The 14,106-nt window shown below is 36.8% G+C and overlaps 1 pseudogene; it reads left to right on the top strand.

Moving 5' to 3' along the window:
- Positions 1-5,426, top strand: part of LOC102873044 — an 8,001-nt pseudogene extending 2,575 nt beyond the window's left edge.
- The last annotated feature ends 8,680 nt before the right edge of the window (positions 5,427-14,106 follow it).

Raw genomic sequence — 14,106 nt, 5'->3', positions numbered from 1 at the left:
ATGTGGAAGACAGGTAACTGATTAATTGATAGGAATAAATCTCTATTTTTCCCATACCCATGGAGAGTGATCAAATAGAATATGGTAATTATTGAACAATATCATTAATGTCACATGCGAGCCAAATATTGCTGAAGATCATCCAAACACTGTATTACAGTACATTTTCCTAGAACTATCAGAAGCCCATGCTGGGTTTGGAAAGGGATGAAGCACCAGGGATATCACTGCAGATGCCAGATGGATCTTGACTGAAAACAGAGAATGTCTATTTGTGCTTTATTGACTATGCAAAGGCATTTGACTGTGTGAATCATAACAAACTCTGATTAACATTGGGAGGAATGGGAATTCCAGAACACTCAGTTATGTGTATATGAAATCTTTACCTCTGCCAAGAGTGTGTTGTCTGAACAGAGAAAGGGAACAGAGAAAGGGAAGACCAAAGGTTTATTATGAGTCGTACTTGACTCAAAGGTATCTAAAAACAGTCCATTAATTTTATTACTTTTTTATTTTTAAAATATTTTTATATTGGTTTACTTTAAAAGTTTGTATACATTGTTTTTCACACAGGATTTTTCACATTTCCTTTACCCACCAAATTGTGCATTTCTATGATTATCCCCATGCCTGTCCTCACTCCTCTCTGCTCCTACTCTCCTCACCTTGGATCCTCATAGACGTTTTACTAGTTATTTTTGTTTCTACAATAATGGTCTTATACAGCATTAATCCTTATTGAATTAAGTTAGTTCACTTAGCATACTGCTCTCCCGTCACTCCCAAGTTATGTAGTAATTGTCAAAATCTTTGCTGCTGCATGCTGCATAGTATTCTACCATGTGACTGTGCCATAATATCTCAATCCATTCAATTGTAGTTGGACATTTGGGTTGTTTCCATGTTCTTGTGATGATAAATAATGCTGCTCTTACGTTGGTGTACACATCTCCATTTGTGCCTCTGTCCTAATTTTCTTAGGGCATAATCAAGCATTGGAATAATTAGGTCATACGGAATTTCTATGTTTAGCTTTTTGAGGAAATGCCAAACTATCCTCCAAAGTGTTTCCACCATTATACCAACCCACCAAGAGTGTATGCGAGTTCCCACCTCTTCACATTCTCTCCAACATTTATTCTACTAAACTTTGCCACTGCTAATGGAGTGAGATGCTATTTCATTGTGGTTTTGATTTGCATCTCTCTTATTGTCAGTGATTTTGAGCATTTCTTCATATGCCTGTTGGCCACCTGTATAGCCTCCTCTATGAAAATCTTTCCATGTTTTTTGCTCATTTTGTAATTCAGTTATCAGTGTCTTTCTTCTGGAGGCCATGAAGTATTCTTTACACTTTTGATATGAGACCATTGTCTGAGATGGTCTTGCCAAATATTTGTTCCCAGTCAGTAGGTTTTCTTTTCATCTTGTTGAAAAAATAAAATGTACCATGAGCACAGAGATTTAATCTTTTGAAAGTCACATTCATTGATTTTATCCTCTCCAGATTTTGCATTTCTGGCTATATTTGACAGTCTATTTATACCACAGACTAGGCCTTCTAAGCTTTTTTCCAGTTTATCTTTTATGAAATTTATGGTTTTGAGGTTTATATCCAGGTCTCTGATCCACGTTGAGCTGATTTTTGTGTATGTGAGATGTGCATCCTGTTTCAGCTTTTTGCAGGTAGCAGTCCAGTTTTACCAGCACCATTTGTTGATGAGGTTGTCATTTCCCCATTTGATAGATTTTACTTCCTTATCTAATACCAGTTGACCATAGATAGATAGGTTCATTTATGGGATATCCATTCTATTTCATTGGTCTGTATGTATGTTGTTGTACAAGTACCATGCTGTTTTGGTTACTACCTCTATGTAGTAGGTTTTGAGGTCAGAGAAAGCTATGCCTCCCACTTCACTTTTGTTTTTCAGAAATGCTTTGCTTATTTTGGGTCTCTTTCCTCTCTAACTTGACAATTTCCCTTTTAGATCTTGAAAAATGAATTTGGTTATTTGTTTTGAGATTGTGTTGAACATGTAGCCTGCTTTTGGTAGGATTGTGCATTTCACTATACTGAGTCTTTCTATTCATGAACAGGGCACATTTTTCCATTTGTTTAGGTCTTTTATTGTGTTTTGCAGAAATATTTTGTAGTTTTCTTTGACAGGTCTTTTGTATCTCAGGTTCATTCCCAAATCTCTCAATTTGTGTTAGGCTATTGTTAATTGTATTGTTTTCTTCTCTGAGTTCTCTTTGTAATCTGCCACTGTACTAAATTTGTCCACTAACTAATAGTTGGGTTGGGTTTTTTTTTTCTTCTTTAGTCATTGGGTTTTTATCTGTACACTATCATATCATCTGTATATAACAATAGTTTAACCATCCTTTTGCTGATCTGGATGCCTTTTATTTCCTTTTCTTGTCATATTGCCTTAGCAAGTACTTCCAAAACAATATTGCATAGAAGTGGTAAGAGTGGGCATCTTTGTCTGGTCCCTGTTTGCAAGAAAAATGTTTTTAATCTTTCTTCAATGAGAATGGTATTGGTTCTTAGTTTTGTGTATATAACTTTCACTATGCAGAGGAAATTCCTTTCTATTCCAATTTTGCTAAATGTCTTAATCAGGCTGCAGTGCTAGACTTTGTCAAATACCTTTTCTGCATCAATTGCTAAGATAATATTTTTCTTTGTATTTGCTTTGTTAATGTGATGAATTACATTAGTGTTTTTATTATGTTGAACTATCCTTGCATACTTGTTATGAATCCCATTTGGTCATAATGAATTATTTTTTATATGTATTTTTGGACTCTATTGGCTAGGTTTTGTGTCTATTTTCATGAGAGTCATTGGTCTATAGTTTTCTTTTTTGATAGTATCTTTGCCTGGTTTTTGGTATTAGGGTTATGCTTGCTTGATAGAATGTCTCTAGGAGTGTTCCTTCTTCTCCCACCCCATTTTTAAAAATAATTTAGATAGATTTGGTGATCAATCTTCTCTGAATGTTTGGTAGAATTCAGCCATTAAAACATCTCATCCAAGAAATTTTTTGTGGTAGAGTCAATTTATGATCTACTCTATTTTTTCTTTTGTAATGGGTCTGTTCAAGTATTCTACATCTGTCTATGTCAATCTGGGTAGGGCATGAGTTTCAAGGAATTTGTTCACTTGCTCTAGGTTTTCATATTTATCAAAGTATAGCTTTATAGCCATAGTATCATATAGTATAGCTTCATTACAGCGAATATCCTGATATAGATTTAATTTCCTCTGATTCTATTGTGATGTCACCTCTATAATTAATGAATCAAGCTTGTAATGTCTTCTTTTTTCTTTTGTTAAATTTGCCAGTGATTTGTTATTGTCACTTTTGAAAAACCAGCTCCTGGTTTTGTTGACAGAAAAGTATAGTTACTTAGCTGTTAAATCTCTCTCACACACATTTAAAACTTCTATGTGACTTCATTCGCTTTGGCTCCTTGGGAAACACAATTTTAAAGATCCCCCCACCCCCGAATCATGAAGAAATCAACTCACAGATCACCCTATAGTGGGTTTCCAAAGATTGTGAGTCACACAGGAGGAGATTGCGTGTCTTTCTCCACAGGAGTAGCTGGTAGATTCAAGCTGCTTGTCTTTGGGCTGACAGCACAACCCTTTAAACATTAGGTTACCAGAGCTGTGGCCCAGTTTTTCAATATCTTTAGTTTTCTCGAGAGAAAATAAAAAGCTTTTAAAATAGAAAATAGAAAGCTTTTTATTTTCCTTTGTAATGTGGCCACCTTCTGATTTGTAAATATTGACAACTAACTCATTTAATTACCTTGTATGATCCAAGGAAAATATGATTCCAAGATAAATCCAGTTCATAGTTCAACAATTTCCTAAGTAATCTTCAAGCAAGTTCAAAGTTCAAGATCTCTTGCATTTAAGGTAAATAGTGTTTGAACATTAACATGTTACCTAGCACTCATAAGAAGAGTTGGCAAGGTATCTTCTCTTTCATTGATTGCCTAAGAGTCGTGCTGTAAGATGCAACAACCTCCTTCCTCTTCTCCATCTTCTCCTTGGAACTTCAAAGCAGCAACCATGCATGAGGCATCTCCATCCACATTGACAGTGCCTGTGGGAGCTCTACTGTCTGGAACTCAGCATTCAGCTTGATGTCCAGATGCCAAACGGACAAGACCACTGAGGGAAGAGAAGCCTCTTTCAACACCTTCTTCAGTAAGACTGCTTCTGGCAAGCATGTGCCAAGGGTAATGTTTGTAGACCTGCAAACCACAAGCATTGATGAAGTCCACATTGGCACCTACAGCCAACTTGATCACACTGAGCAGCTCAACATGGGGGGGGGAGCTACCAATAACTATGCCTGTAAACACTAAACCATTGGCAATAAAATCACTGGTGTAGTTCTGGACCAGATTAAAAAAATTGGATGACCAGTGTACAGATCTCCAGAACTTCTTGGTGTTCCACAGCTTTAGTAGGGGAACCGGTTCTGGCTTCACATCCTTGCTGATGGAGCTTCTCTCTATTGATTGTGTCAAGAAGTCCCAACTGGAATTCTCCATTTACCTACTCTCCCAGGTTTCCACAGCTGTGGTTGAACACTACGACTTCATTTCACTACCCATACCACCCTGGAGCATTCAGATTGTGCCTTCATGGTGGACAGTGAGGTCATCTATAACATCTGCCACAGAAACCTTGATATTGAACGCCCAACCTACAGTAACCTGAACAGGTTAATAGGTCAAATTGTGTTTTCCATCACTGCTTCCCTTAGATTTGATAGTTCCCTGAATGTCAATCTTACAGAAGTCCAGACCCACCTGGTGCCCTATCCCCTACATCCACTTTCCTCTGGCAATGTACACCTCTGTTATCTCTGCTGAGAAAGCTTACCATGAACAGCTTTCTGTAGCAGAGATTACCAATGCTTCTTTGAACTGGCCAACCAGATGGTGAAATGTGATCCTCAGCATTGTAAATACATGGCTTGCAGCCTGTTGTACCATGGTAATGTGGTTCCCAATGATATAAAAGCTACCATCATCATCATCATCAAGAGCAAACATACCATCCAGTTTGTGAATTTGTGCCCCACTGTCTTCTAAGTTGGTAATAATTACCAATCTCCCACTGTGGTGCCTGGTGGTGACATGGCCAAGGTACAACAAACTGGGTACATGCTGAACTTTACCACAGCCATTTCTGAGTCCAGGGCTCCCTTGGCCCACAAGTTTGACCTGCTGTATGCCGAACATGCCTTTGTTCACTGGTATGTGAGTGAAGAGGATAGTGGAAGAAGAGTTTTTTGAGGCCCATGAGGACATGGCTGCCCTTGAGAGAGATTACAAAGAAGTGAGTGTGCATTGTTGAAGGAGAGAGTGAGGAGAAAGAAGAACACTAAGATTAAAATGTCATAAAGGTGCTGATATGGCAAGTGATGTTTCTGAAACCAAGGTGTGGGGAAGGTGAGGTTTAGCAAAGAGCAGTGTTAAACAAGATTACATAAGTAAACTAGAATGAGTAATAAAGGTGATTAGAAGCAGTAGATCAAACATGATAAATTTTACACCATATCCTCATGAAACTTGCAATACAGTTCATATAATATAATAATGGAAACACTTGTACTTTCTTGCGATGGTTTTATACAAATAGAAGTGTTTTCAATGTTACACAAACCAGAATTTGTGGAATAGAATGAATACATTGTGTGGTATGATGATTAGGAAAGAATTGTGAGGTAGAGAAGATTTGAAGTAGAACTCAAACAGTAATAGAGACGTTGAACATATTCATGCAAAAACTGGAAGTGTAGTAAATAAGAATGGTAAATAATTCTCTAAAGCTGGATATACTGTTAAGTCTTATTTTAACTAATTTAGACAGTGGCTGATGCTTCTAATTGTCATCTAATTCTTATCCTCACTTGCTTGTTAAACAATATAGAGCATTAGATTTGTATCTGAGCACATGGTTTATTTGCTGTTTGATGTTATCTTATTACTATCTATGCAATAACCAGTTGAAGAAGAAAACAATGTATTGCATTGGGCAAATCTGTTCTCAAGGACTTCTTTAAAATACCAAAGAATTAAAGTACTTATTTAAAGGCAAACAAAGATATTCTAATATATTAAAATCTAACCATAAATTTGGGTTTTATAAGACATAAAAAGCAAGGTGATCAGTTTAAAGACTAAGGTGCACTTGATTCAAGTCATGGTATTTTCCACTGCTTCACACGCACATAAAAATTAAACAATGAGTAAATAATATTAAAGAAGAATTAATGCCTTTTAATTGTGCCATTGGCAAAAAATATTGAACATATCATGGTCTATCAATAGAAGAAACAAACAAATCAGAAAGCGGTATAGTCACAGTGTTCCTTAGAAGCAAAAATGGTGGGACTTAATATCATGTACACTGGACATGTATGTGAAAAGGTACAGGCAGGGTGCTCCTTGGAAGCCAGAATAGTGAACTTTCATCTCACATAATTTAAGCATGCCATTAGGAAAGGCTAGTCTTTGGAAAAGGACATCATCTTGGAAAGGTGAAGGGTCAGTAAAAGAGCAAAAGGCTCTGAATGAGATGGACTGACACAGTTACTTTAAAGGCAGGCTCTAGCATGTCAGAGATGATCAGAATGGCATAGAACAGGACAAGGTTCAGACTCTTATTTCACAGAGTCACTATGAGTCATAGTCAACAACATGCAACAACACTGCTACCACACTGGGCATGTTGTCAAGATGCACCAATCTTTGGAAAAACAACACTGAGTTTTTAAAAAAAATGGAGTGTGAGTAAACAAAAGAAGGTCTTCTGGGAGAGGTATTGGCTCAATGATTGCAACAATGGGCTTGAGTACCACAGAAATTGTGTAGATGGTACATCATTCAAAATTTTGTTTTGATGTACATAGTCAACTATGCAATTTCCATGAAATGTGCTTAAAGAGATCCCTTTTCATCCCTGTCTCCATGGTCGTTTGAATGAATACCTCAGTGCTGAAACTTCTCAGCAGTTATTGACCATGAATTGATTATGACAATCAAAGTCCTTTACAGCACAGCACAGGCACTCCTTAGAGACAAGGATGATGAAACTTTATCTTACATTCTTACTGTCAAGAGACACCAGTGTTTGGAAAAAGAAGTTTGGGAAAGCAAAGAGTAAATAAATACAAGGAAGACACTCAATTAGATGGTTTGACAGTGGTTTTGAACATGATGTAGGTTTTGGGGATGATGCAGGATAGGACAAGGTTTCAATCAATCAGTCACGGAATCTTCTTTATGAATATCAAGGATATCTGGTGGCCTAATGTTAAAGAATTGCATTGTCAATCCAAAGGCACATGATTCAAATCCAAATCTGTTCTGTGGAAGAAAGATGGACAATCTCCTTTTATGCTATTAACTGCCTCTGAGAACCTGTTGGAGGCTTAGCTTTGGGTCAGTTTCAACTCACTGATATATAATGGCAACAAACAACTACGTATATCAGTCAACTTTATGGTACCACAACAATAACAACAGAAAAACACACAACTGAAGGCTGTGAAGTAGCAACATTTAGAATCCTTTAATGAAAGAGGGAAATAAAAGTTTTCTCTTGTTTATGCCCCAGCTAATGACATGGTGACTGTAACAGTGGGCTCAAGTATATTTGATTTAGTGAGGATGGGACAGTATAGGGCCAGACTTAGATCTGTAGTCAGAGTTGTTATGAGTCACAGTTGACTGGAAGGAACCTAGCAACATCAGTGGTTAATAGTATTGTCTTCATTTTTTCATGATTTAACCTCATTAAATGGAAATGTCTTCAAAATCAGAGAAGTGAACTTAGACAGCTTCAAGGACGTCTCCCTACATGAACATTATGTATAATTCAACAAAATTGTTCTTTATTAGAAAAACTCTGAACAATTGTGCCATCACACAGTTTACATCATGTTTCATGTAAAACTTGAAAAATCCAATATTTTACTCAAATGTTTTCAAATTCATTGGTATTGTATAGTAAGAAAGGATATGATGATGCCATATTTAAAATGGAGTTAAAATACTATAATAGAGATTGATAAAATATCCTCATTCTTCTCATTTATTGATAACATATTAAAACAAAAAAGTATTATTAATGACATTATTTTCTAGAAATTATATAACTGACAAAATTAATTCTTTGGCACCTGGTGATTAGCAGTGACCAGGTCAAAATTTCCCAAATGATGTGTTTGATTATGAACCTATTGCCTATTAAATATTGATAGAAAAATCCATAAGATAAATACACTTGGGGACAATAATTGTGTACATCACCTTTCAGTATCTCCTTCTAAGAGATTCACCAAACTCATAGTAAAATCCTTGAGCCATCTCAAACAAATGGAAACAAATTACCTGTTAAGTAGTAATTTCTACAACATAGTTGATGATAATATATTTACATATATTTTGGGATAAGAGGAATTGGAAAGCACAGTTTTAGATAACTTTCTTTTCCAGAATTCTTTCTATATATACTGCTAAGTCTCCATTTTTGAAAGTAAAGTAATTAAAGCCCCAAGGTAACAGAGAGGTTCAAATCAGTTCTACATTTCATAACAATTTCTCCAAGAAAAATGTCTGTAAGCCACAGACATGATCCGTGAACTCAGTTTAGATATTGTGCATTTAATTTTCCCATTTGAGCTGTGATTCTTGGTAGCTTTGGTTCAGAAGGATGTCTATAATATTATGTGCATTAGTCAGACATTGACATATACCCTGGACTTCATGTCCTTGTACAGTAATTTTAAGAATATAAGTGGTTGCATCTGGGTCTTTCCTTCACCATAAACCTTACAGCCTACCATAGGCAATTTATCTTTTTATATCAATAAAAATGGAAGGAGAGACTAAATAATTGAAGGGGAAAATAGAAAAGTTAACAGCATGCTCTTTTTATACAGAATATACTTTTTTTAAAAAAAATGTTTGTATGTTTTAGCTACCAATAAACAGATCTCTTAAAAAATACCTACAAGATAATGTCTAGTTATTTTAAAAGTTTACTAGAAAAGGTATTCTATTTTCTCTAATTTTAATACTTTAAAGATTTTTGTCCTCTTTAGATTTTTGTAATTCTGTGCAGGAAAAGGTTTTAAATTTATTTTTACTTTTTAAGAAGTAAAACCTAGTTACATTCTTTCAAGCATCTTCACAGACTATTAAAAAAATAAATAATGGAAAGAAAATACCAATATAAATAAAGAATCATAAATCTATGAATTAGAGAATTAAAGTACATTAAGAAAAATCTTCATAAGCTAAAATTTAATATTTTCCCTAGAAGTCATAATGAAAGGCTACAAAGGGTCATGTTACAAACACATGAATTCTGACTGAATACACAGAACAGATGGCAGGTTTTCATTTTACTCAATTGTTTTACAAATGAATGAATCAAGCATCCGGCAAAAATTTTAATTTAATCTGTAGTTATAACTCTAATTACATATAATGAAGTACTAAGCAACAGTTAACAGAATGCTTTTATAGAGGCATAACAATAGCAATACAGAATTGTTGATTCAAAACCTGCTATTTCTGAGAAAAGACTAGAAGTTGGTAGGTAGCAAATAAAATATTAAACATTTGCTACCAAAAACCCCAACCCACTTGTCAACTTGTTAGTTTTAAGTACATGGATATTCACAAGTAGCTGTAGTTTTATGTCTTTTTTTTCTATAGATGTTTTTATATATTATTGTTGTTAGGTGCTGTCGAGTCAGCCATAACTCACAGCCCTCCTATTAATAAAATCTCTAAGCCTTGCCCTATCCTATGCCATCTTAATGATCTCTTTCATATGCAAGCTTATTGTTGTAGGGACTGTGCCATTCCATCTCCTTGAAGGTCTTCCCCTCTTTAACTGAACCTCTACCTTTACATATTTTAGGCACGTGGCCAGGAGAGACGAGTCCTTGGAGAAGGACATCATGCTTGGAAAGGTGAAGGAACAGTGCAGGAGAGGGATACCCGAGGAGATGGATTGATACAATAACTGGGGCAATAGCGGTTGGTGTGTCAGAGTTAGTGAGACTGGCTCAGGACAGGGCAGGCTTCAGAGCTTCTGTACATAAGGTCACTGTGGGTCGCAGTCAACTTGAACACACATAACACCAACTACTTTTACGGCATGATGTCTTTTTGTCAAGGCTGGTCCCTTCTGTATCTTGATATTTTAAAACAATTAGTATAGTTCATGGAGAATATACAACATCTCCAGGCAATCAGAAATAAGAGTGCCAGTTCTCTTTCTAGCTATTTGAAGTTCCTACATGGCTTTACTGAGTTTTAAGTCATTTGTGGTTTTTGAGGGAACCTGTTCAATTAATGTAATAACAAGATGTTATTGTTAATACATATGAAGCTCACATTGCATAAAGTAGTTAGTTATAGCTAAGGACTACTTTTTTCAATTTTTATTTTTAATATTTCAAGTTTTTAATGTTCAGCTGCCTAGAGCAGTATTTCTTGAAGTCCTTGAACTTATGAACTCATACCACTTTACATGCCTGGTTTAACAAAATGGGGTTGCTTTCATAGTTATAAAAGCCAATTCTAGATCCATCCTGAAGTACAATATTGTGAGTGACAGGATAATATGCATACACATATAAGGAAGTCCAGTGAATACCACTATGATTCAGATATATGCACCAACAGCCAGAGCCAAAGAAGAGGAAATAGAAGATTTCTATCAACTTTTATAGTCGGAGACCAATGGAACATGCAATCAAGATGCATTGATAATAATAGGTAACTTGAATGCAAAAGTTGGAAACAGAGAAGAAGAATCAGTAGTCAGAAAACATGGACTCGGAGACAGAAACGGAGCTGGAGATGGAATGATTGAATTTTGCACAATGACTTATTCATCACAAACATATTTTTAAGAGACATAAACGCAGGTTATACACATGGATCTCATCTGATGGTATGCATAGGAATCAGATTGATTATATCTGTGAAGGAATCGCTGGAGAAGCTCAGTATCAGCTGTGAAAACTAGGCCAGGAGCAGAGTGTGGAACAGACCACCAACTTCTCATATGCAAGTTCAAGCTGAAGCTGAGGAAAATTAAACCAGATCCATGGGAACCAAAATATAACTTTGAGTTTATCCCACCTGAATTTCAGAACCATCTCAGGAACAGGTTTGAGACCTTGAATACGAATGAGAGAACACCAGGCGAGTTGTGGGAGGATATTAAGGGTATCATCCAAGAAGAGTGCAAACGTTCACTACAAAGACAGAAGAGGAAGAAAAGACCAAAGTGGATGTCAGAAGAAACTCTGAAGATAGCACCAGAGTGCAGAGAAGCCAAAGCACAAGGAAGAATTCAAGATACTTAAGAGCTGAACAGAAGATTTCAAAAGGCAGTGCGGGGTGACAAAGTAAAATATTTCAATGAAATGTGCAAGGAGCTGGAGTCAGAAAACCAAAAGGGTCGAACTCACTCAGCATTTCTTAAGCTCAAGGAACTGAAGAGCAAATTCAAACCTCGAGTTGCTATAATCAGGGATGCTTTAGGTAGACTAGTAAACGATTCAGGAAGTATCAAAAGAAGAAGGAAAGAATATACTGAGTCATTGTATTGAAAGGAATTGGCAGACACAGAAAAATTTCATCAAACAACATAAAAACAAGAGCCTATGGGTGATGAAGGAAGAAGTTCAAGCTGCTTTGAAGGAAATATTAAAAAAAATAAGGCCTCAGGAATAAATGGTATACCAATTGACATACTCCAGATAACAGATGCTGCCCTGGACGTGCTCACCAAGTTGTGCCAAGACATCTGGAGAACAACCACTTGGCCAACTTACTGGAAGAGATCTATATTTGTTCCCATTCCAAAGAAAGGGGACACAACAGAGTGTGAAAACTATAGACAATATCATTGATTTCACATGCAAGCAAGATTCTGCTGAAGATTATCCAAAAATGACTGGAACAGCACATCAGCAGAGAAATGCCAGAAGTCCAGGCTGGGTTTAGAAAGGGTCATGGTACTAGAGATATTGTAGCTGATGTTAGATGGATATTGGCTGAAAGCAGGGAGTACCAGGGAAATGTCTATCTGTGCTTCATTGATTATGCAAAGGCATTTGACTGTGTGGACCATAAAAAAATGTGGCTGACTCTGAGAAGAATGGGAATCCCAGAACACTTGATCGTACTAATGTAAAACTATACTTGAACCAAGAGGCGGTAGTCAGAACAGAGCAAGGAAACACTGCATGGTTCAAAATTGGAAAGGGCGTATGCCAGGGATGTGTCCTGTCTCCATACCCTTTCAACCTCAGTGCAGAACAGATCATCTGGGAGGCTGGGCTCTATGAGGAGAAATGTGCCATCAGGATTGGTGGAAGATCTATCAACAATTTGTGTTATGCAGGTGACACAACCCTGCTTGCTGAAACTGAGGATGACCTGAAGTGTTTGCTGCTGAGGGTCAGGGACTTCAGCCTTCAATATGGATTGAGGCTCAATGTCAAGAAGACAAAGATTCTCATCACTGGACCAATTGGCAGCATCAGGATAGTGAAGAGATTGAAATTGTTCACAGCTTTAGTCTGCTTGGATAAACAATCAACACTCTTGGCACTAGCAGCCAGGAATTTAAAAGACGTATTGCCATGGGAAAGTCTGCTGTTAGGGACCTCTCTAAAGTACTGAAGAGCAACGGTGTGTCTCTGGAGACTAAGGTGCATCTGGTACAGGCCATGGTCTTTGAAATCACTTGTTATGTGTCAGAGAGCTGGACAATAACCAGGGCGGATAGGAGAATTAATGCTTTTGAGCTTTGGTGTTGGATAAGAGTGCTGAGGGTACCATGGACTGCTAAGAAAACAAACAGATTCATCCTGGTGAGGGTTAAACCAGGCTGCTCCTTGAAGGCAAGGATTCTGAAACTTCGTCTGACATAGTTTGCTCATATTGTAAGGAGGGACCGGTCCTTGAAGAAGGACATCATGCTTGGGAGGGTGGAAGGCAGGTCCAGGAGGGGAAGGCCCTCTGGGAGATGGATTGATTCGGTGACTGGGGCAATTGGGATGATTGTGTCAGAGACAATGAGATTGGCATAGGACAGAGCAGAGTTTAGAGCTGTTGTACATAGGATTGCTATGAGTCACAAACGACTCGATGGCACATAACAATAACAAACAATAACTGTTTTTTGAATGAATACAAATATTAATTACTATCTATCATTCAGAATATTTCATTTTCAATCTGATGTAGTATTTGATTTCCACCTACTGACATAGTCCTCTAGAGAGGATAGACTATTAAATTTTAAAAGTCTCTTGGTGCTATTCCTGTGTCTAATAGAAATAGCCAATTGAAATTACCACTGCAGTTTCTCCAGGGAGTCTTGCTGTACCTGATTACATAATATCCATTTTCTGAACTTTTTCATTAATTATGAAAGTTATCATAATTAATTTTGCGCTTATTAAATCTCTGTACTGACCTTTATAGATGACTATTTTTAGCTGAATAAATCCCAAGTTTTTAACATAAGAGCCCGGCGCTGCCAGCCCACACACTTAATAATGTTGCAAAATATACTGCTTTCAATAAATGAGCTTCAAAATTACAGATTTTTCTCATTGTCCCCTAGTAGAGTGTACATACAAAACCTATCCTAAGTCACAGTGATGCACAGAGAAGCAATCAGCCTTCATTAGATGGGGGAAAATTCTGAGCATTCCCTGAACCAAAAATCAATCTATACATCAAATAATCTCACACACAACAGCCTCACTCAAAATATCACCGAAGGTAACCCTAATGAATGTGAAAAGCAGGAATGAAGTGTGTGTACAGTGCAGACCCCAGAAATGAGCTTGACTGCACCACTCTAGGTGCTGTGGATGCTTGGAGGATGAACATCATCTTTAATGACTCAGTGCAAAATAAATGCTAAATACTAGTTTTGGTTTTGTCTCTTTTTCTCCATTTTTGTTTTTCTGTAAAAGCACAATTTCTTTTATTTTTTTGTTTGCATTTCTTTTTTTT

The sequence above is a fragment of the Elephantulus edwardii genome, unplaced genomic scaffold, assembly GCF_000299155.1.
Source record: "Elephantulus edwardii isolate Elephantulus edwardi_28Jun2011 unplaced genomic scaffold, EleEdw1.0 scaffold00021, whole genome shotgun sequence".
NCBI classification, from domain to species: Eukaryota; Metazoa; Chordata; class Mammalia; order Macroscelidea; family Macroscelididae; genus Elephantulus; species Elephantulus edwardii.
Note: the sequence above shows the minus strand (reverse complement) of the source record. Positions and strands in the feature narration are given on the sequence as shown.